Source organism: Aythya marila (genome assembly GCF_965140915.1).
Source record: "Aythya marila genome assembly, chromosome: 2".
Lineage (NCBI taxonomy): Eukaryota > Metazoa > Chordata > Aves > Anseriformes > Anatidae > Aythya > Aythya marila.
In genome coordinates, this window is record NC_139043.1 from 50,054,128 (window position 1) to 50,077,745 (window position 23,618).

At 37.4% G+C, this 23,618-nt stretch overlaps 1 long non-coding RNA gene across 2 annotated transcripts in view; it reads right to left on the bottom strand.

Moving 5' to 3' along the window:
• Positions 1–23,618, bottom strand: part of LOC309875099 — a 262,498-nt gene that overhangs the window by 177,192 nt on the left and 61,688 nt on the right. Inside the window, exon 2 of one of the 2 annotated variants that reach the window (XR_014316978.1) lies at positions 7,351–7,462. This is a non-coding gene — a long non-coding RNA (uncharacterized lncRNA). Of the gene's footprint in view, positions 1–7,350; positions 7,463–23,618 lie in introns of those variants that run through there. The other variant, XR_014316979.1, reaches the window with a different exon arrangement.

Here is a 23,618-nt window from a genome sequence, read left to right on the forward strand (position 1 = left end):
GAAAGAACTGGACTATTTAGTCTATGTAAGAGGTCTCTCTGGAGGAACATCACGACTTTTTAATTATGGCAAAGTGTGACACAGAAGAATCAACTGTTTTTACTCACAAGGAGTAGTACAAAACAATAGGTTTAAACTGCAGCTGGGGAGATGTATAGTAAACATCAGGAAAATGTTTCTAAGGTGTGGGGGGTTTCTGTTTTGTTTTGTTTTAAATAAGGTTAGAGAAATAAGAGTGAAAACAGTATAACATCCTTCCTTAAGGTTTGGGATAAGCATAAAGATCTCAGTCTCTTTCTGATGTTTTTTCTCTGAGTCTATGAGAACAGAATTTCCTCTGCATCTTTTGTCAGAAGAGGTGTAGAAGAGCTCCTCTGCTAATCTTAGAAAAAGCTATGATAAAAACTTGCAGACAGGAAGTTTCTTCTGAGTCTTTGACAGACTATGTATGCATGTGTGTGTGTGTCCACACATATGCATTCACATATGTAACTTTCTGCATGAGCATGTACACACGTCCACATGTGTGTGTACATGTACAAGTCTGTGTTTATATACATTCTTTTGTGAATGTGGTGCTCTTAACTATGTGAAATTTAATTTAAAAAAAATAAAAATCCCTCCATTGAGCCTCAATAGTGTAAAAGGGTGGAGCACATAGCACATAGGGTAACTGCTATTCAGGGATGCTTTAGTACTAATATTCTTGCCCTTTTTTTTTTTTTTTTTTTTTTTTTTTCTTTTTTGCATGGGCAGTAGACATTGTTCTTGTCTTATTTACATCTACATGCAATACTGCCTTGAGCAAAATGACAGCAGTATAAAACTGGTTTAAAGAGAGAAACAGATCTTTGTATGGTTATAGTAATATATGGAGAGCTATTGATCAGAAGATTTGTTCCACACGGGTGAGTAAGAGTATTCAACAAGCATGCTTAATGAGACTTGCACATAATAGCCTAATGATGGAACAAGAATATGATACAAAATAAACATCCAAGCAATGCAGACTATATCTAAACCTGGTGAACGAAGGAGACAATTATCCCCAGCATTCAGACCAAATGCTTTTCATTTACACTTGGCAGCTTCTTTTCTCCATTTTGGAACATCTAGGTGAAGGTTTCCTCAGTATTGCATTCCCGCTCAATAACTTCAGTGCTCTGGGTGGCTGTCCCATGAAAAGCTAATCAACTACGTGCATTTCACTTAATCATAACAATACATCACCTCTATTCATGACCACACAGCCCAAAGAGTGGCAGCACACAAGAAATCTGAGAGCCCACTGAAGTTAGAAAGGAAGACATGAAGGAAGTTAGGTAATTTTATTATAAGAACAAAGTTACTTAATTAAATCCCTTTAAAAGCTTATGAGATGGTCTGAAGAGGCCAGAAAATAAGGTTTTTCCCAAATGTAACATAGCAGAGGCCAACCATATTACTCGCAGGAAGGAGGGAATGGGAATTTACCCTAAAAAATTTGGCTGCTTCCAACAATGAAGAAAATAATTTGTAATATTAAAAAATCATATTGATGTTTTCTTTTTGTAAAGGCCCCCAGTCAGTGGGATCGTGGCATGCCTTCATTGTTTCTTCTACAAAGTTACAACCTGAGGGATGAAGGGAGGAGAAGGAAAATCCCAACTTACACAGGGTCATTAGAAACTTTAGATTCTGTCAGCCAAAAGTCTCTGAAGATTTTTTTTCTGCATTAAATGTCTTTGAGGCTCTCATAGTTCCTAGTATCAACTCCTTCCTAGGCTGCACATGTGCCTCTCCTAGAGAGTGAGTGAATATGTTCCATTCCCTCAGAGCTCCCCAGACTCACTGGACTGCACATGTGCAACGTAAATGAATACTCTCCAGCCCAAGGCTGCTGTGGCTGGCAAAGCCAGGATTTTGCTGTAATGGCTGGAACTGTGACCAAGAACCTGTCTCTCTCCCTCTCCACCCCCCTCAGCAATCTCCCTGCTAGCAGCATGTGGCAGGAAACCATCTCATTCTAATGCAGAAAGGATAGGAGGAAAATTTGAATAGTAAAACCAACAGAGTGAGGCACAAGAAAAACAGGCATACAGATATGTCTAGGCAAATGCATTAGTAACTGGGAGAATGCTGGAGAGCAAAAGATAGAGAAAATCACTTTCTTGAGGTAGGAGGTTTAGGCTGGAGAAGATGCCTGGTGAGGAAATGAGGACATGACAGAAACAGATTAGAAGAGAAAGAGAAAAAAGGATCAAGTTGCTGAAAAGGAATTGAACAGAAAAGTTTGTGCCCAGTAGAGACTGTGCTCCTCCAGAGCCAGAAGTGAAGCCCAGCATCCAACTTTGTATGACCATTACAAATACAAACATCAAGATATCTCATGTTTATCTGATAACCATTCTCACAGGACAACAACCTATAAACAATTATTCCATTAAGTCAAACAGTAGAAATCTGAGCAGTTATGATTAACCATTGTGATTAACCACTCTATAAGACCGTTGGTCCCATTTTCAAAACAAGGAGAAATTACACATAAACACAAAGAATACTCAATGACTACTGTAGAATTTGCAAAGTCAAAGAATTAGGAAAAAGGATATGCTAGAATCAAGGTTAGATATAACCTATCTAACATCTCTTCCTCACCCCAAAACAGGCTGAGTACATCTAAACTAGCTATTTGGTCCCCAGCTTGTGTCCAGATATTGACCGGCTAGATATTCTTCAACTTTAATAAATAATAATAATAATAATAATAATAATAATAATAATAATAATAATAATAATAATAATAATAATAATAATAATAATAAAGGTAATAATTACACCAAATGGAGAACTTTAAATCCATGTTTAATTCCATATACCTTCCCTGCTTTTTTAGTAGAAAAAGGGTAGTCAGAAAATTTGGAATTGCATGCAAGAAATTTATGTTAAGTAAATAAAAAACACCTTCAGATATACACAGTGCATCTTCAGATCAGTTTTTTTCCAAATAAATATGTTTGAATTTAAAACTCTAGTGATATGCTTTTAGTATCATTTGTCCATGTGGTGTGTAATTCACATAGGGACACCAAGCCATTCATAGAAAGTTGGTTGACAAATCCAGAAAGAGAAAATATATCTGAAGAAACAAAACAAAGGAAGCAACTGTAGGACTGGATATCTAAGCTCTCTTATGAAATAGAATTCAGGGTTTATACGATAGCATTGAACAAAATGCATACGTTATGCGCATGCATCACTAATTCCTGAAATAATATGTGCAGTGTGACATACCATTCTGCGGAAAAGCAAATGGCAGGTAGTTTTTACAATGGTAAGATGAATTCACAGTATGGGATGTGTTGATTGCTCATGTCAGTCCCTTTGAAATTTTAAAGCGGTAGTAATGAGAGCTATAAATCTCTCCTAAGTATAATTAGATTACTATTTATACCTACTGTTGTTAAATCCAGTCTAAGAAATTACTTTTAGGGCACTGTTACTGAAGAAATAATCTCTTTAAAACAATAATTACTAAGTTAAGTACAATTCATATACCCACTTTCTGTAATGAGAATGTCTAACAAAAGTATTTAAAAATAATGAGTGTCTTTTCTTATTAAAAAGTTTGACAATAGTATTTTCAGACTTTAAAGTTTTGTTGTTGTTGTTGTTATGTGTTTGCTTGTTTGTTAGTTTTACATTATACCACAAGTCTGGGAGTATCCTCCAATGCTGTAATGCACTGAGATACAATGCCATCTCTCCCCAGAAGGTACCCAGTGAGGAGTACAAGTTTTGTATTACAGAAAGCATGGGATATGACTATGGTAGGGCCCTGTAGAGAGTATTATAACTGTGAGACAATTATGATCAACTGACAAGAACTAGAGTTATCTCAATAGACTTTTTATCTTTTAGGAATGTATTAGGAATTCCAAAAGATGGTAAATTTGTATTATCTGTTCCAGTAGTTCACTCTTGCTGATTTACGTTTTATTTCCCATGGGATCTGTCTTGACTGTTTTTTTGTTTTGTTTTGTTTTACAGGAGACAGAAGTCATAGTAACATGCAGTCAGTAAAACTTGTAAGTGTCTAATATCACTTTCTGATTAAAAAAATCTCAAAAAAGAAGCACATATATATAATTCTAATGAGAGAGACAGAGAGATAAAGATCCTTAATCTCTATGTAAAAACATGGAGAATTTTTTCTTTGTCAAATTGTCCTGAGAAGTGAGTGTTCATGGCCAGCTACATCACTGTCAAGCTCTGAAGGCTTTGGTCAGAAAACAATGATGCCCCTTGAAGCCCACTGATATTCTGCAGTGAGTACCTTCATTAAACACCAGTAATTGCATGAAGAACACTTTCAACAGAAGCTGCTTTCAAACCTATGGCTGGAATAGCCCAGGCAGACACTGCACTGCAAGAACACTGCACTACAGTACTAAGATACAGACTGCATTAGTATGTATCTTATGTTACAGGATCAAGAAACAAAAGAGACTGTACCTCCCTTGGTGCATATAAACCTTGGTAGACTTTGTTTCCCATTTTACTAGTGAAGGTTTATAATCTTGTAGGTTGTTTCATGCAAAACAGATTTCTGAACTCAGCAGCCCTCAGAGAGGCTTTGCCCATGACCTCCTTATGTGAAGTCAGGGGCAAAACTGCCCCCAAGGTCTCAGAGCATTGTAAAATTAGCTCCCATATGGAACATCCTCCCTCTCTCTCAAGGAGTCACTTCATTTCTCCATTAATATTTTATTATATGGATCTCAGAAATGGAAAAAACATATGTTTGGAATGATATGCAGCAATAAGACCAGAACACCAGTTTTATGTAGTTTTCCATTGCATGATCCAGCTCATGTATTTAAAACAGTTTTATTCTCTTCCAGTTTTATTTTTCTATTAAAATCTTCATCAGAAGATTTTTTATAATAGATATATTTTACTTTAATTGTTAAGAGGCCTCTATTTAATTATATTATATAAATATATATATTGCAAAACAACTAGTCAAGTTTAATTTAACTTATAAAAATCAGAGTTTAAGCATAATTACTCAGGTAATGTTATTCTCCCATAAGGTATAATCTAGTTTTCCTGTGCTATTATGCTTTCTATTAACTCAGAAATAGTCATAAAGTAATGTACGTGCATTGAGATTTTGATTTTGTTTACTTTGCTACGTATTTATGATATTTAACGGAATGTGGCATTTCATCAATTTTTCTCAATTATAGGTTTCAATTAAACAGCTAGATCACCTATTCACTGTTTAGGATTTTTAAGGGATAACAGAGAGTGAGTGGGTCCCTCACAGCATTAGTCTTGTTGTACATAATCGCTAATATGACAAAGCACTCTGCTTCTGCTCTCATGGATAATAGTGCTGCTGACTTCAGTGTCACAAGAACAGATTTCACTTAACAGGCCCAAACACAAGTTCTGCTTAAACATATAAGTAGACTCATTTAAGTCAATTACATATAAGTATTGACCACAACTGCCATGCACATTTTAACAGAACTCTACCTTCCCTAGCTGCAAATACCCCTCTAAACCACATTAATTAAAAAAAAAAAAAAAAAAAATCTACATAAAGTACTTTGTATTTGCTTCTCTCTGCTAGAGACACCATGAATGGTACACAGGGTGGAGTGTTACCAGACCTGAGCCCGTTATACGCAGACCACTCATTGCTTCAGGTACTTAAAGGCCAGGAGTCAAAAGAGGAGGGGAAGAACCAGTAAGATGTTTCCTATTTCAGATTTGCTTTGATTCAGCTGCATACATCTGTTTGGCCACTTGTTATTTGTTGCCAGCTACCAGTAAACAACTATGCCCAAAGAGAAAATTTATTCTAGTTAAAGATTGGCTTATGTCCTCATCAGCTAAGTTTTACAGCTCTTAAGAACAGCAAGAGAAACATTTACACTGAACTTGTTGCATAGGGATTTCAGACAGCAGGACAGTTATTTCTTGCATAAGCATTACATTTCGCTGGAGACAGCAGAGGCACATTAAGAGGGAAAAATGAACCTCTCAAAATAAAATGTCTAGAAAATAAGATGAAAACAGTGAAATGCTACACTCACAATTTAAAATCATTCATTCTTTTTCTGAAAATGTTCCCAAGGCTACAAAATGTTTTATGTGTCCTTTGAGTTTTGAACACCCTAAGTACAGTAGCATATGTCTGTACTGTTTAAACAAATCCTCCAAAGATTGGAATTGCTTTTTTTTTTTTTTTTTTTTCCCTTTTCTTCCTGTGTATGTGTATGTATAGAAGGGAATATTATTTATGACCATCTAAGGTCTGGCACAGCATTTTTGAATCAATGCCATTCAACACATCAATGTTACAGTTGTTCTATATTAAACTAATTGTTTTAACAACATTGGAAAATTTGTTCTTAACTAACATTTATATTTACATGTTCTACAGTTCTAGTCTGTTGGGTAATGAGGTCCTACAAAAAACTGTTTCAGCACCATCTTTTACACTAATATTAAATATAATAATAATAAGAAGAAGAAAAAAAAATTGCCACAAATATATACCAATTCAAGGACCTCCCAGTATTATTAAAGTGTCCAGGAAGTCTCAGTCTAGCTAAACTGCTGTAGGATTTGAAGTGGTAAAACTAAGGAATGTAACTTCTCTAAAGAGAAACATTTTAGAAGATGGTAGAGAAGAAAGATTTCATAGAATTCAGAAATGAGTTGGACAAAAATATTAAATATTAAATTAGGTAAATAAAATGTAATATTTAAGCCACCACAAACTCAGACAATGACTTTATGTAGTGTTTCTATTCTGGGAAGCTAGTTTTTGAAATGAGGAATCCTTGTGTCTGCACTTGCTTGTATTTCCTTAGCATCACATTACATCATACGCAATGACAGTTTCTGGTGCTGATAGTAGAAAATAAACTCAGAAGAAAAAAATTAAAATAAAATAAAATAAAAATTAAATTAAATTAAATTAAATTAAAAAATAATTAAAGACACCATCTGATTAGAGTTTCATTTCTGAATGGGAGAGTCATTTTTTCAGCAAAGTCACATTCCTCAGTTCTTTTCTAAGAATGTTGCTGTGGCCATGGGAAACCTTATAATGACTTAAAAGGGAGATAGCTGGACCTGATGAAGGTGGATAAAGGGCTGGATCCCTCCCCTCTATCAGAGTGAAAGAAGTTCATTCTCCCACTGCTACATCAAGCAGATGGGACAGCAACTAAACAGCAAAGTCACTCCTACCTAGAGCCTTGCAGATATTTGGGGTCATACAGAGGGTTACATTTCAAGGTGCATTTTCTGCATTTACTTATTACTGTTACCTAAGTCCGTAGGACTTACCACAAACCGAACAAGCAGCCGAACTGCCAGAAGTGTTTGGCCATGACAAAAACTGCTGACCTGTGTTGGACAATCCTCAGTCTTGTCCAGTTGCAACCAGTCTCAAAGCTTCCTATAGATGGGAAAAAAATCAACAGATCTAGTGAGTGCTTGTATGTAGAATGCTCACACATCACTGAAGTATATTATTTATATCCCTGTATTGTATTCCTAAGTAAGCTGCATTGCTAGGTATAAGATGTATAGCTTTGTGATTTATCTTATACATTTATTGGCACACAAGGATATGTACATATCTACATGTATGTGTTTCTGTGTGTTTATTACATTTTCTCATTTAAAAACAAAAAACAAATAACAAAAAATGAAAACATTTCCACATTATCATATTTTTCATCTAACTTTTATCTCTGAATAGGCAAGTATTCTGACCACTCACTAGGTTGATATTGCTGACTTTGATACATACATGATATATTCACAGAATCACAGAATTTCTAGGTTGGAAGAGACCTCAAGATCATCGAGTCCAACCTCTGACCTAACACTAACAGTCCCCACTAAACCATATCCCTAAGCTCTACATCTAAATGTCTTTTAAAGACCTCCAGGGATGGTGACTCCACCACCTCCCTGGGCAGCCCATTCCAATGTCTAACAACCCTTTCAGTAAAGAAGTTCTTCCTAACATCCAACCTAAAACTCCCCTGGTGCAACTTAAGCCCATTCCCCCTCGTCCTGTCACCAGGCACGTGGGAGAATAGACCAACCCCCACCTCGCTACAGCCTCCTTTAAGGTATCTGTAGAGAGCAATAAGATCACCCCTGAGCCTCCTTTTCTCCAGGCTGAACAAGCCCAGCTCCCTCAGCCGCTCCTCATAGGACTTGTTCTCCAGGCCCCTCACCAGCTTCGTCGCCCTTCTCTGCACCCGCTCAAGCACCTCCATGTCCTTCTTGTAGCGAGGGGCCCAAAACTGAACACAGTACTCGAGGTGCAGCCTCACCAGAGCCAAGTACAGGGGGACAATCACCTCCCTAGCCCTGCTGGTCACACTGTTTCTTATGCATGCAATATTGTAGTGGCAAGAAACAATAATATTAGGAGACTTCAAAAATGCATGTGTACATTGACAAAAAGTCACATCAGGGTCTGGTGCTCAGACCAAATTTTTAAACACTGCTAATGACATGTTCATGGATCTGCTGTAATGAGGAAACCAACAAGAGGGAACCAACAAGAGGAAACCCTTGAACCTGAGCAGCGCTTCAGGCACTTCTGAAACTATTACTCATCAAAGTAAAGTTGTGGTTAAAACCAATTGTCAATGGGTTTTGAGCATCATTCCTCACAGAAATCTGAATACTGAAGCCAAAATCCTAGATCTATCTTCTTAAAACTGTCAGAGTTGAAATTTAAACTACAAATCAATAATTTCTACAAAGGTTGAGCTGAGTGTTTCACAGTGGGATTAAAACCCTTATAAAAAACAGCTATCAAACAGAAAATATCTGTTAGATAATATCAAACAGCTATCACAGAAAATATCTGAATTCTACTGCAAGATCTAATCACAGTCCATCCCTAATTAAAAAAAAAAAAAAAAAAAAGCGATACAGGTAGTACAAAATGGGACCACATCCTATTGTTTCCACGTAGAGGTTTCGCTCTGGTGGGTTAATGGTTTTAAACTAATACACCTCACCAAGGTTTGAAAATAATAATTTATATGCATGTGTTTATGAAATGACAACAATGATCTCAATTGTCTTTGTACTTCTCCCTACTTTACTTCCAAGTCACATATATTTTTAATTGCCTGGCTTCTTTGTGTTATTTTTTACTATTCTTAGTCTAGAAAGTGTTATTGGATAAGCTTTATCACATTAATTGTTCTAATTTAGTATTGTGCTTTTTAGTAGAAAAATCTAATTTGAAATGGCAAAGGGTTAATTATGAAATTTTCCAAGTGAAAGTCCCAATGAAAGAAAAAGATATAGGCTAAAATCAGTGAAAGACTAATTTTAGAATCTAATTTCTACTTCTTATCTTTCTTTATAAGATACTCTTCTATTAACCCTACATATGGAGGAACATCTCTAAAATAAACATGCTTTTAATGTTCTGAATGCCATTCCAAATACAAGCAAAATGGAGCATTTGTTAAACAAGAACCCTAAGTTTTAATTTTTTTAATTCAATATATTTATACAGCTGATTAAACATGACTATCTAAAGACTTGCATGTGCCTTTTTAATTATAAATAGATGTAATTGCATGTAACAAGTTCAATTCTCTATTTTATAAACTCAGGCTTCTGAACTCTTCAGTTTAAATGTGGCTATTTGTTTAATAATATCAGTTTCATGGATTATAATACTTTCTAATATTTTATATTAGTATTTGGAACAGGATAGTTTTAGACAAACCAACATTATACAAGGTAGCAAGCAAATCTCTGTTCCCAGCAAACATGGATACAGGCACAAGCACAGATCTCTGCTGGGAAATAAGGCCCAAACAAGAGTCTTTGCATTTGAAACCTGAACCCAAGGCCTTACATTTTAGGGATGTGCAGACACAGTGTCAGCTGGTGAGATTTGTTTTGATGAAAACTTTGCATTTAAAGAGGAGACTGTTTCAAAGATGGATCTTTGGCTTCCAAAAGAACAACAATCCTATTCCTGCACTGACATGCCCAGTGGCTTCTGAGGTTTAAGTAGAAGACCCTCCCCTGCAACTGACCCTTGCAGAGGTATTTACCAAAACTTCAACAGCACACAAAGCAAAAAGCACATAAGAGAGTACTTCAGTTAGTCTGCCTCTTTTCTCCTTAGTTCATCATATCTGGCAATTGCTCATTGGTTGCTGTCTCAGCTGGCCTATTTTGTTTGTTCAGACTGAAAAAGGAAAAGCCCATCTTCTCAGGAGATTGCCAGTGCAATGTAACAATCTGCAGTGATGACTTCTCATGAGATTTTCTAATTTGAGCCAGATATAATGTCCCAGAAAGAAACGCTAGCTTTCAAGGGCAGTAAATCTGTACAACAGGCCAGTACTCCTGCATTCATATGTCTAGCCTCACATACATCTGTAGACAATTAATTTGGTCAGCCATATCAACCTTACTCTTACAGGGGCCAGTGGGCCTCAGTACACGGGAATAAGATACAAGGGAACTAGCTTCATTTTCAACTTTGCCCATTCAACATATGAATTTGAGCAAATCAGTTTGAACAAATCAGCAATCTGTTCAATTCTCAGTGTGTTCCAATTCTACAACATGAAAATTACATAACTTTCTGACATTTCTAAGGCACCCTCAGTTACTTGAATAAAAAAAGGCAGACATTAAAATTTGTTTTCAAACAAATTTCAAATAACTCTCAGGAGAATCTTCCAAATTCCACTGCATGACAATAGAAGTTGTACACTGAAATCATTCAGGCTTCTTTGCTGAAGTCAAGAAGTCACTTTTCCAGCCCACTGTGTTACCTATGCACACTTTTCTGACAAATTTCTCAAACCTCTGCAGTTTGGTGGCAAGATTTCCTCATAACACTCTCAAAAAGGCCATTCATGCTCTGTGGCTATTAAATACGTTCAGAAAGTCTACAACTGGCACATGGAAACAAGGAAGTTTGCTTTTCATAAATTAAATAAAATGAGAATCTTGTGTCTTGTAGCTGCTACACAAATTGAATCTGTCACATGCTGCAGTTGTGCAACTAGGTATATGGACTTGTCTCTTCATTCAAGTTGTCAACTCTCCATGAAATTGGTAAATAGATGGAACTCAGACTATAAATTATTCTACTCCATTTGGTTATTTATTTACAGGTTTAGGGGAAAATGCAATTTTTTCAAAACATACCTACTAATACGTAGTATATGTGTTTATACACTGTAACTCTGCTGGTAAGGAATCTATTGGAACACTTTTATTTCCCAGTATTTAAACTCTGCTGAACCCGGCTTGTAACTTTATCTTTTAACATCCATCTATGTATTTTACTCAAGTGAAAGTATCTAACAATGCACAGTAGTTTGTTATATCTGGCCTCTAGATGATGCTACAATGCTTTTAACTCTCTGGCATTTAGTAGTGTGCTACATGCAAGCAACTTTGAACTGTACTCAAACCATTTGGTACAGTAGCTTAATAGCAACAGAAATATGACTCCCTGTTTACAAAAAGCAGAAGCATAGAAGGACCAAGGCCTTTTTCTTTAGAAGGTTTCTACTGCAAGTGTGTTATATTAATCATAAACTAAAAGATGTTATTAGATTTGTTTTCCTGCATTTCATAATAAAAACACAGTGACATCAAGAGTAGATCAAATTTAACTTTTGCTTGAATCTGTAGCAACATCCTGCATTCTTAGTTTTCTCCAAGACCTTTAACTCCACTTTGATTTTCCTTTTGGTAAATATATATGGCTTACTGGCAGACAACCACTGGTAAAATGTGATGATTAACAAGAATTTTCCCAGTTGCAGAATATAATCTCCTGGTGACTCAGGTTATCCCACCGAGAAAAAAGTTCCTCTTGTTTTGGTGCACTTGTTGCTAGCTGACTTTAAAACCATGCCTGAATAGACTTTGGCTGCTTCCTAATCCTTCTGCTTCCTGTTACTCAGTGATGACTTCCTGTCCACCTGCTGTCCAGATCCATGAAAGGATGCAGGAAGTCTACATTTACGATTCCAAGAGTAAAAGTTGAAAACAAGAGTTGCAGGAAGGTCACCAAGAGAGTTTAAATATATTTATATATGGTGTTGTTATGTATTTATTTATTTAGAAAATCAGATGGAGTGAAGTAAACTAGTGAATTTTATCTCAGACGCTCTCCCATTTGACATCCTGAGAAAAGTCTTAATATTGTGAGAAGAATGTGATGAAGTTCTGACAAGTACTTGAATCTTTACACTATTACAAATGTACTACATTCTTTCCAAAATTTCAATCATGCAAATCTTTGCAATCATGCAAAAATTAGTTGCATGTTCTTTGGTTTAATTCTGAGAAAGGCAGCTACATGTTTTTAATTTTACGTTTTTCACCTATTAGTTGCTAGTGATTATAAAGTAGTGACTAGCCAATGATAGCCACACTGCCATGTTTGTACCATGTTAAACTACACTGTCGTGCTGAGGCACCAATCCTAAGTAAGTTACTTGGCAGTAAACTCAGCTGCATACGTATTAACCTTATGTCTTTAATATATTAAGAATTCACAGATACTGCACTCCCAATAAAGGATTTCTTCAGGATGAGAAGCTGAAAAAATAATTCATTAGTGTGGTTTAATTTGTAGGCAATACTGTCTCTTCATATCCTGGAAGGATGTCCAAAGAACTGACCTGTTGGGAAAGCTACCTTTGAACCTCACATCCAGAATGCATAGAAAACCATCCCTACTTTGCCATATAGCTTGTTACCTACCACAAAAGCCAAGGGAATCGTGGCTTACACTCTTCCCCTTCTCAGTCCTGATGAGCTGACTTTGTGTAGCACACTGCTCGATTAAAAAAGCTGTCAGATACACAAACAGGGACCCCTAAAAAAAGGAGGAGACAGTAAGATAATGAATTCATCATGTGCCCAAATGTAACTGTTCATACTTCAGTTTTATGAAAGAACAAATTGCATGGAGGGCATACTCACTGGTCTACTGGTCTGCAGCCAGATAAGTTAATGTAAACTGAGGAAGGAGAGGAAAGGAACTTTAAATCTTTTTTTTTTTTTTTTTTTTTTTAATAGTTTTTCACTTTTTTTTTTTTTTTTATAGTTTTTCTAGTTTTTCACTCCTAGCTACTGTCAAAGACCTCAGCATTTGTGGCCTGTAGATAAATATGTCAGTGTCTACAGTTGTGTACAGTTGTGTAGAAGATTATTTATGGGAGATGGGGGAAGGGAGTTCGTATTTGCCTTGCTAGTGCGTGAGGTAATCAGTTCCTGTGTATAACTCAGGCAGTTTTTACAAGGCTAAAAAAAAAAAAAAAAAAAAAAAAAAGAGACAGACAGACAGAGAATATTATCTTATGCTTTCACAGTCCACCTAAGTGTCACACAACAGTTTATCTGAGCATATGAATCTACAGCTACACACAGTAGTTCATAGATCAGCAAGACAGCAGTCTCTTTAAAAGGAGGTGTGGAAAAAAATACCAAGAGAACCAGCATCTGAAGAATAGTCATTGCTACAGTTTCTGACAGCTCTTCAGGCTGTAGAGAGCGTTCTTGATGACAACCCCTTTAACATTAACCACTTCCATGTCTTGATTAGACAGTGATGGCACATCAAGTGAGGGGAGAATTCTAGCAGGCAGTGCTGAAAACAGATGTCACTGCCACAGCACTCCTTCTGCCAGCTGCCTGGGAAGAAGCTCTCTGCCCTGCAATAAAAATGGCATGAGTTCAGATGGATTCCCATACCACTCATTACATCACACAAGAGGTACCTCAGGAGCAGTGGATGAAGCATGGCATAGAAACTAGCAAACCTGCAAGGGAGAGGCTCAAAAATCCAGAGTCTAACAAGACTTAAGTACCACATACTTACTGGAAACCTGTGGCAGTTATATTAATTTCCTATTGGAAATATGAAAGGAAAACCTAGCAACTAATAACATATATCTCCAAAATTAAAACCTGGCTTAGAACCCAAAACAACAGGATTTATTTGTTCTTCTTAGTAATATTCTCCTAAGCATTTATTTTACATATTGGCTAATATTTTTGCAGATGCACTTTGTAGATGGAAAACAAACAAACAAACAAACAAACAGCCCTATTTTTCCAGGGTCAAAAAGATTTGTGAGAAAATAATATTTTTGCATTTATAAATATTTTTAATTTCAACATCTAAACTTACTTTCCCTTTCAGACATGTTTATTTCACCTATGTTATCACAAAGCAGCACAGCACAGCATATTTCAGTGCTATCTTCAGGCCATGAGACTGATCGTGTAAAAGAGATGCCTGGGGTTATCATTCAACCCTTGCCACTCAGAAGATGCATAAATATGCTTTTTGGCAGTGGGGTTATCATTCAACCCAGTACTCAGAAGATGCATAAATATGTTTTTCTGTGTAGTATCTCTAGCACTGCCTACTCCCACACAGAAATTGCAGGAAAGTAAAATTATTAGAAAACACATTACTATGTGTGGAAAGAACAAGAGTGAACAAAAACTTCCCAGCATAAAATTCTAAGGTGTGCATATATGGTGAAGTCTTTTCCTGCAAGCAAATAGGGACAGATAATGAAAAGGGAAATGGTTTTTCCCCCTGTTGTGTGGAAATGTTTGCTTCACACTGCCCTCATTTAAAATAAATAAATAAATAAATAAATAAATAAAAATCATTCTACAATAAAAGCTCCCAACAGCCTTCAATAATAATGTCAGCATAGGTTTTTAGGCTATTGTAAAATAGTACCATTTCATTTCTAAGAATTGGTAAGTTAAGTTAAACACAGTAGGAGGGTGATTTTTTTCACCTATCTGCAGGCAAGATTCGTTTCTTTGCTCCAGATCTCTGACATAGAATACAACATCTGAAAGAGACAAAAATATCCTCAAAGCACTATGCCAATATACGTAACCTTGGCTACAATGTTCAGCCTCCATAGCCATAATGTGCATTCATTTGAATTTCTATAAGGAGACTATTTTAAAAGGGAAAGGATGTAGAAGTTTAGGTGAGGCTTGATGGATGCACAGTCCAGGAGGCTAGTGAGTTGTGCCTGTCTTTACCAGATTGAGCTCTGAGTGAAGCTAACCATGACTGCATGGCTTTGCATGGCTGTCTGCCCTTTCAGATTTTTCACTGTGGTAACCAGCTGATGTTCAATGAGACACTGGTAGTGGCACAGGGCAAGAGAACCATGAGATTTGTCAGAATGCAGTTAAAGTCAAACAAAAATTGAGCAACTTTGATTAAGGAATATGATGTTAAACCAGACGTAAGCTTTGAGGCATGGGGATTTTAATCTGGGATGAGACACCCTAAAGTTACATTAATGTATGGGAGAATCGTGGTATATAGGCAAGGAGATGACATTAGCAATAGGCTGAAGACCAGAGCAGAACACGCAGCATGTTAAATGTTTCAGGGAATAAACTCAGGAAGGGCAAATGCACAGGCTCCAGAGGCAACACAATAGACTGACCTTCTCAACTTTCTTTCTTCGGCCTACCATGTCACCAGACATAAATGTGGGCAAGAAGATAAAATAAATGAAAGATGGATCTCAGCAAGTGGTCAGGTTTTCTGCTACTGTCTGCTTAAGCTGCTTTGTGTAACAGAGTGCAGAGATGAACACAAAAACAAGCAGAGTGTTTCTGGCCAGCTGTTTTAGCATTAGAACCAACATGAAAAATATTAGCAGATGTATTTTCAAACAAAATAAAACAACAACAACAACAAAAAGACAAAAAAAAAAGTGAAAAGGGTGGGGAGGAAAGCTTTAACAAACATTCTGTTGCAGGTATAGATTTGGTACACTTTCTTAGAACAGGCAATGAGCAATGGATTTATTTGGAGGTATTGTACAATGTAAAATAGTAATTAAATAGCATTTCAGCTATTTGCCAACAAAATATAAATTTGGATTGCCCAAATTTATCAAAACTACATATTGATCTCCTCCGATTCTCACAGCCAGAAATGATCTCTAAAAGCCAAAACATCTCATTTCAAGATTTTCAAAACAGAATATTAGGATTCTAATCTCAAACGGTTTTAAAAACATTATACTTTTTATTCAACAACAAATTAAAATGAAACCAAATGTTTAACCTGGAACAACCACCCACACCCTTGAGTAAACCAACAAATAAACAAACAAAACCAAAACAAAACAAAAAAGTAAATTATTTGCACAGCTGGACTACTACTTAGGAAATATAGGCGACACAATTGATGTCTGACTAGTGTCTACCACATCCAACTCTGAAGTGGTGTGTAAATTAAGTAAAAGCAAGAATGAGTAAAACTTTTAATGACTGCACTTTAGTTAAAGACTGGATCTCCCAACATAGCCCCACATTAGTTGGTGGCTTATATCACTAAAATTCTGTTATAAAAGCTCTGTGAACATGAGAGAATTTGTGCCGGTGAAATCACCACCAAGAAGTTAATAACTGTCTTTCCCTTGGAGGAATAAGTTCAAGCCAAGCAGACAAAATAAGAAATATCTTTAAAGATTTGGGATCTAAAGCCAAGAGATGCTGCAAAAGGGTTTTCATTACTCTTGAAAATATTCTCCAGCAATAAAAAAATGGACTGCAGACTAAAAGGAAATAAAGTAGGAGGAAGGATCTCTTCTGCCCTTATGCTGAGCTGACCCTGGACTGATGACAGCTTCATTTTCCACTTGGCACAGGATGATTTTGGAACTCCCCCAACTGTATGAGAAGTGCTCCCAAAAATCCTGTGGCCCACTTGTGACCTGAAGCAGAGTCCAACAGTGTGGGTGAATCAGATCACTTAACACCTTGTCAGAATCAGAATAAAATAAATAAGCAAAATAAAATAAAATAAAGTACACAAAAGGGAGAGGAAGAAAAGCACACTCCCGCACTTCCTGGCTAAAGGATGTGATCAGGGCAGGGCAGCTCACTTGTTCCATTCCAAACTGAAAACCAGACCCCATTCCCCTGTGGCTTTCCTGCACACAGTAAGCTTTCTGTATTTTAAGCAGTATGTTCAAGCTTAAAATTTCTTGTTATTTCCATGCAAACATTAATTTCAACTGCATAAGTGCCCAAACAAAGAGATCAATTCTCAGACAGGCTCTGCTCAGTGACCAATTGGGTGGGAAAGAGAGGGAGGTACTGACTGTAGCTAGGTCCTGACCTAGTGTGGTCCCAAAGACAGTGGGAGCAGCCCAGGATTTACTACCATTTATGCAACAAGCTGGACTTTACAGCAGTGATGGTTTGGCAAAGCATGACTCTGTTTTGCATTCTTTCAATTGAAAAAGGGTTGTTTTTGCTGTGTTTATAACCAGGGAAGGAGTTCCCTTCTCCTGGCTGGCCAGGAGACTGGCTAATTACATCCAGGACAAGCTCTTTTTGCACTGGAGTAGTGACCAGGAAGCCTCACAGAAATAATCACTCCAAATTTTCCTAAGACTTAAAAGCATGGAGTCCGTGACATGTTTTTTGACTCTCAGCTTTATCTTTGTTTTCATTGAACTATAGTTTATTAGCCTTCTAATTTGAAATATCCCATATCTTGAGTAGTTTAGAGCCATTGGACGATTGTGATTTAACTATATGAGGGATTCACAGTAGTAAGACCACTTTTATTCTCAGTTCAGGCAGGAAGTGTGTCGGGGACTAAGAAATGAACATATTCCTGCAGGTGATGGCAAATAAGAGCACTGAGAGCTGTGTGGACATATTGACTGTATTCCAAAATGCCATTTGCACAGCCAGCAAAGCAGACTACAGCCAACTCTCCACGTCTCTCTCACCTCCTTCCAGCTCCCACTGCTACAGCTATTAATTAGTTCCACATGTCACCAGCTTGTGTCTAGAAGTGAAAGTCAGAGAAGAACAAAAGTCCCAGTGGTCTGTGCTTCATTCTAGGGAGTGATATGTCCCCGTGCTGCACTGCCCAGCATCCTCAGTTCCTGGAGTGTAATGCAAGATAGTGTAGTGTATTAGCTTGCTTATCAGACCATAAATTGTTTTTGGACTTGGGGTGGCCTAGCAAACAGACTCATTTTAATAGTGCTGCTCCTGTCAGATCTGATTTGGCACTCGATGTATGGGGCAGATAAGCCACATCCCATATAAAGTTACTGAAGACAATAAAAAGCTCACTGCAAGTAACAGAATACATGGACATACACATAACAGTAAAATCACAGTAATCAGAGGTATCTGCAGCATGCACACTTACTGCCTGGCTTCAAGTGGCACCTGAAGCTCTGGCTCCACTGACATTGGCTCAGAGTTCATCACCTGGAATGCCTTTTTTCAGATTAGCCTCAGCCCTACCCTGTTAATAATATACAGCCCTACAGAAACCTGCTCATTTAGGAATGGTGTTCAACAGCTTAAACAGAGGCATCTAATGCATGTCACTGGTTATCTAAGAGACTTGAGTAGATCTGGCAGGTAAAGCATGGGAGTCCCTACCCTCATGGACAGGCAGACAGAGGTTGGACAAGATATCTAAGAGCATCTAAAATGGCAGCAGATCCCACTTTTTGGCACCTGCATTGCTCTCTATTACTCCTTTAAAGCTGTTATTGTCATTCAGGCTGATCTGCACATAAAACTAGTGAGCAACTCCCACCCACTTGAGATACAAAGATTTTTGATTTAAAGATGTTTATCTTGACTGAGCTGCCACAGATAGATTTAAAGATAGTCTGAATTATCTTCAACAAAAGGGTTCAGTCTTTCCAATATGCCCTTAATCATTTCCCTAAAGAAATCTTCCCTAGTTGAACTCATTACCTCCAAGGAGACACTTCACTTAAAAAAAAAAAAAAATGTATTGGGTGAAATCTTGGACACAGGCTGTAATTTAGTTTCTCAATTTGTATGTGCTGCCTGAATAGCTCTAAGATGCTACAGTAGTCAGAGTCAATTTATTCCAAAGGATTATAATCATACACTACAAGTCACAGAGATGCCACACTAAAGCCGTGTTGCGGTGGGATTCAGAATATTTGGGGGTGGGGATTTACTGGGTTAGTAACTCTTTTGTTCATTCTAAAACTGCTGAACTGCAGTAATATTTTGAGTCTTACAGAGAAATGTCTTTGCAAATTTATACTCCTTCATAAATTAAACTGTTTAGCAAAACTGCTTAGTAATGATTTTACATTTTGGCTTAAGCACAAACCTTTTTAATCTGTTGTGCTATAGCCTGTACTCCTCGTGGGGTTATCAGTTAATTTAATAACCAACTTTCTGTCTTCCCTTTTAGTTGAGGCTTTCTTATAGTCCTTCAACAGATTTGATCCTGCCTCCAGGATTCACAAATAATAATAAAAAAAAAAACATTTCCCAGAAAGAAGAATAAAATTAAAATTATCGAGCATCATTACACGAAAATGTAGCCTCTGCACAGATTCTGTAAGATCCCACCATCCCAACCAAAAACAAAAAAAAAGCTTTACAAATACAGTGTGGCTCATTCAGAATGGCCTCTTCTGCCTTGTTTTACTAATTATCTAAAAAGAAGGCTCACTATAAAAGCTTAGGCTTGATCGCTTGGGAAGGCAGTACATCTTGCATAAACAGGTGATTTTACATGCACAATTATTAGGACACGTTTTAAAGGAGTTTCAAGACAACTTTAAAAGTCCTGTGTTCCAAATCCATGTGGTCTGTGGGAAGGGAAGGGAAGGGAAGGGAAGGGAAGGGAAGGGAAGGGAAGGGAAGGGAAGGGAAGGGAAGGGAAGGGAAGGGAAGGGAAGGGAAGGGAAGGGAAGGGAAGGGAAGGGAAGGGAAGGGAAGGGAAGGGAAGGGAAGGGAAGGGAAGGGAAGGGAAGGGAAGGGAAGGGAAGGGAAGGGAAGGGAAGGGAAGGGAAGGGAAGGGAAGGGAAGGGAAGGGAAGGGAAGGGAAGGGAAGGGAAGGGAAGGGAAGGGAAGGGAAGGGAAGGGAAGGGAAGGGAAGGGAAGGGAAGGGAAGGGAAGGGAAGGGAAGGGAAGGGAAGGGAAGGGAAGGGAAGGGAAGGGAAGGGAAGGGAAGGGAAGGGAAGGGAAGGGAAGGGAAGGGAAGGGAAGGGAAGGGAAGGGAAGGGAAGGGAAGGGAAGGGAAGGGAAGGGAAGGGAAGGGAGGGGAAGGGAAGGGAGGAATTTAATTCCTGCATGTGTATGTTCAGGCAGCTAAACTGTCTGAAAGCTTCACCATACCAAAGTATTCCTTCTCTGGGTGCACACTTGAAAAACAACCTACTATGCTTAGGTTGTCCACAGTGTAGGTGCTACATTAGTATTCTGATGGCAGTGAGTAAAATTGATGTAAGACTGTCCTAACTCAAATTGTCCTTTCTTTTATTGGATTGTGCATGCACTTCAACATCAACTCTATTTTTAGCATTTAATATGGCATTAATACAAATAAAACATATACTGATTGTTCTTAATGTATTTGTAACATGCATACATATTACACACCATACCATATTTCCATTTCACATTAATCATAGGAGGATAATGCATTGGACAATAAAACATCTTTTTTACAGGTTTGTGCGAGTTTAGATTTGCTCAGCCCAGATCTCCTTTTCCTAGAATCATTCTCCAGCTGATTTATGTTTCAACACTTTCCTAAGACATCTCTCCAGCTGTAAGATCGTTAAGTACATTGCTACAATCCAGCTTACTACTCCAAGTGTCTTCATATCTGAATCAAATATTAAACACAATTTCAGGGCAATTTATGTTCCCAGAAACCTATATAAAAGCTTTAATTTTCTCTTCTTACTTATGTCTTGCTATTTTATGCCATTTAAATGAGAGAAACACCAAATGGAATCTACTCATTCAAACGATGTAGGATCTGTGCACTCATACTTAAGGCAAGCCCTCCCTGCCAAAAAGCAGCCACCTTATTGTGAAAAGTACCTTCCTCCCTGTCAACTTCTATATATCCCATAGGAACTAACTAGAGGTGGACCTGGTACAGCTTATTCTGAAGTAAAAACCACACTCTCAAAGACTGGTTTGGAATCTTTCCCCCTCGCCTATCTGCTGTCCAGCCCATGGGTATTTGCTAAATTTGGTTATTTCTGGTCTGTGGTGCTACCTGTAAGGTGTGGACACCCAGCTTGGTGAGAGCTCTGTGCACCTTTCATAAAGGGGTGCTGGATTAGGCCGTTCACTAACCCATTCAGGATCTCTAATGGTGTAAAGGTATAACAAGAAATATGTTTGTTCTCCTCTTCAAGGCATGCTTGGTTGAAAATAGTTTACTGCTGCCTGTGGAACTGAGATTCCCATTTGAGTCTTTTGTTGTATTTGTCTTGTATCTGTGAGCATTAAACATCACGAACACTGGGAAGCATATAGGAAGTGTCACATGATGGATGTATATGCAACTTTATGTGTACTTGAGTAAATCTAAGTGAGTTGGCTGGCAAAAAATTCAGAAACAAAACACTGAATCAGCTCCTAGCCAAGAAAAGCTTACCATAGCACCTGCAAGATTTTCTCTTACCTGGTAGAACTGCTCCTTGTGGATAATAAGGGTTTCAGCTACTGTACATAGTATAATATATATTTTTTCCATACAATAGGAAATTTCTTTAATTGAATGTTTGACTGGGCTCTAGCTTAACAGAGATATAGACCATATCTAATTATTCTAATTAGGGAGATGAGCCTGCCTATGGTTCTGGACCCCCAGAAGTTGGGCTCTCCTCATAGTTTTGCATAGATTACTACATTTCAGTATTCACTTACTGTTCAACTAATACCCCATACTTGGGCATTTGGGGGTCAATATTCTGATTAAGTTCCAAGTCTGAAGGCTTAGGATTAAGGTTTATAAAGATGATCTCAAAAATAAAGCTGAAATCCTGGAGGTATGCATATCTTTGAAGATTGATGACCCATGCCAATCAAAGTACAACCAGATTCCAGTGATTCGTAATTGTCAACAAATCCTGGCCACATTGACATCAATGACAAAACTGAAACTTTAGTTTTTGGCCCCAGTTTACAAGCGTATATTTTAGGGTAATACAGAGGCATGACATTTCAGTATGTCCTCTAGGTTCATAATAGGCATCAAAGTGCAAACACCCAGTCTCATGCTTAACATGGGAACGTTTCTGTTTGTGTGTGTGTGAGTTTTTATATAGACTTTTTAACCCAAAAAGTATTAAGGTAGTAGTGATGTCAATGAAAAATCCTCACTGGATTTCAGTCTATTCTGAATCAGGCACTTGGTGTACAGAATAGGAAAGACAGCAGTCATGTACCTCATTTTGAAGCTATTATTTCATTAGCCTAGGAAGGGGGAAGGTGACAGGACCAATTGTTTATCAATGTCTTCCATATCAGGGTTTCTAAAAATGTACAAAACTTGTCAAAAAGACCTAGTGTATTTCAGGTTTACTGAAATGCAGGTGTATAGACCAAGACAAAGTTCTCCAGCTCTCTGAAACAATCAATGCTTATATAAATTAGTTTGTGCTCCATATTACTCAACTGTATCACTTTTATTTTATTGAACACATTAATGTGAAATAAAGACCCACATGTTCATTGTACACAGACTGAAAGCTCTTGCAACAGAGGAGAAATAAAAAGTAATTAGAAGAATAGCTGACTAAAAGGATTTAAAATTTTATTGAGACCTCTGGCTTATATAAAGCCTGCATTAAACGTTATTCATCTGAATGTTTCACTCACCTCATTCCATTTTTCAGATAGAAACACAATAAATATAATAGGTTTTAAGCATGATTAACCCTATACAATCATCAGAAAAAAAGGCAAAGAGAACTACAATACATACGGCAGCAAAAAAGGCTATCATAAAATACTGCCACAGGACAATAAATACCACAACAACCTAAGACAAGTCAGTCAACAGCAAACAAGAAAGTGTGCCTGGGATATTTGATCTACTTCTGATCAAGATGGAGGTAACTCCATTTTTATTTCCACATATTCATGGAATGAATAACTGGAATGAAACTCATGGAATTTCTGAGTCAAACAATGATCTCACAAGAACCAATAAATGACTGCTTAGGCCTGATATATCCAGGTCAATACACTTTGAAGCTACGTGATATCTTACTACATTATTCATATTTTAAAATATTTAATGTTCCGTTCATTGATCTGTTATTACGCCAGCAACATTGTTGTGAATTAATATTATCCGTTACAGACATGTAGCTCTCTGGAAGCCTTTTTTTCTCTAAGTAAGTTTTGCTAATTCTTTCCTCTCAAGACATACAAGTTTTGAATGTTGTGGGCTAAGTCCCACCAAATTTTCTCTTGCACCATTGGCTGAGGTGTTTTCCCAGTTAATTATCCATTGCTCTGTCAACCCTCCCCTTCCCAGTGAGAAACTGAAAGCCAGTGAAGTTTTAATACTTAAAATCTGTTCTACAGAGAGAACTTTGTCATGAACAGTTGTAAATTCTGCTTCTTCCTAATGAAGATAGACCTGCAGTGTTCAAAACAGCATACAGTCAGTGTACTGTTCAATAAGTCTGTTATATCGGTAGAATCGTCTTTCACCAGAAGAGAAGGTTACACACTGCCTGCTGAAT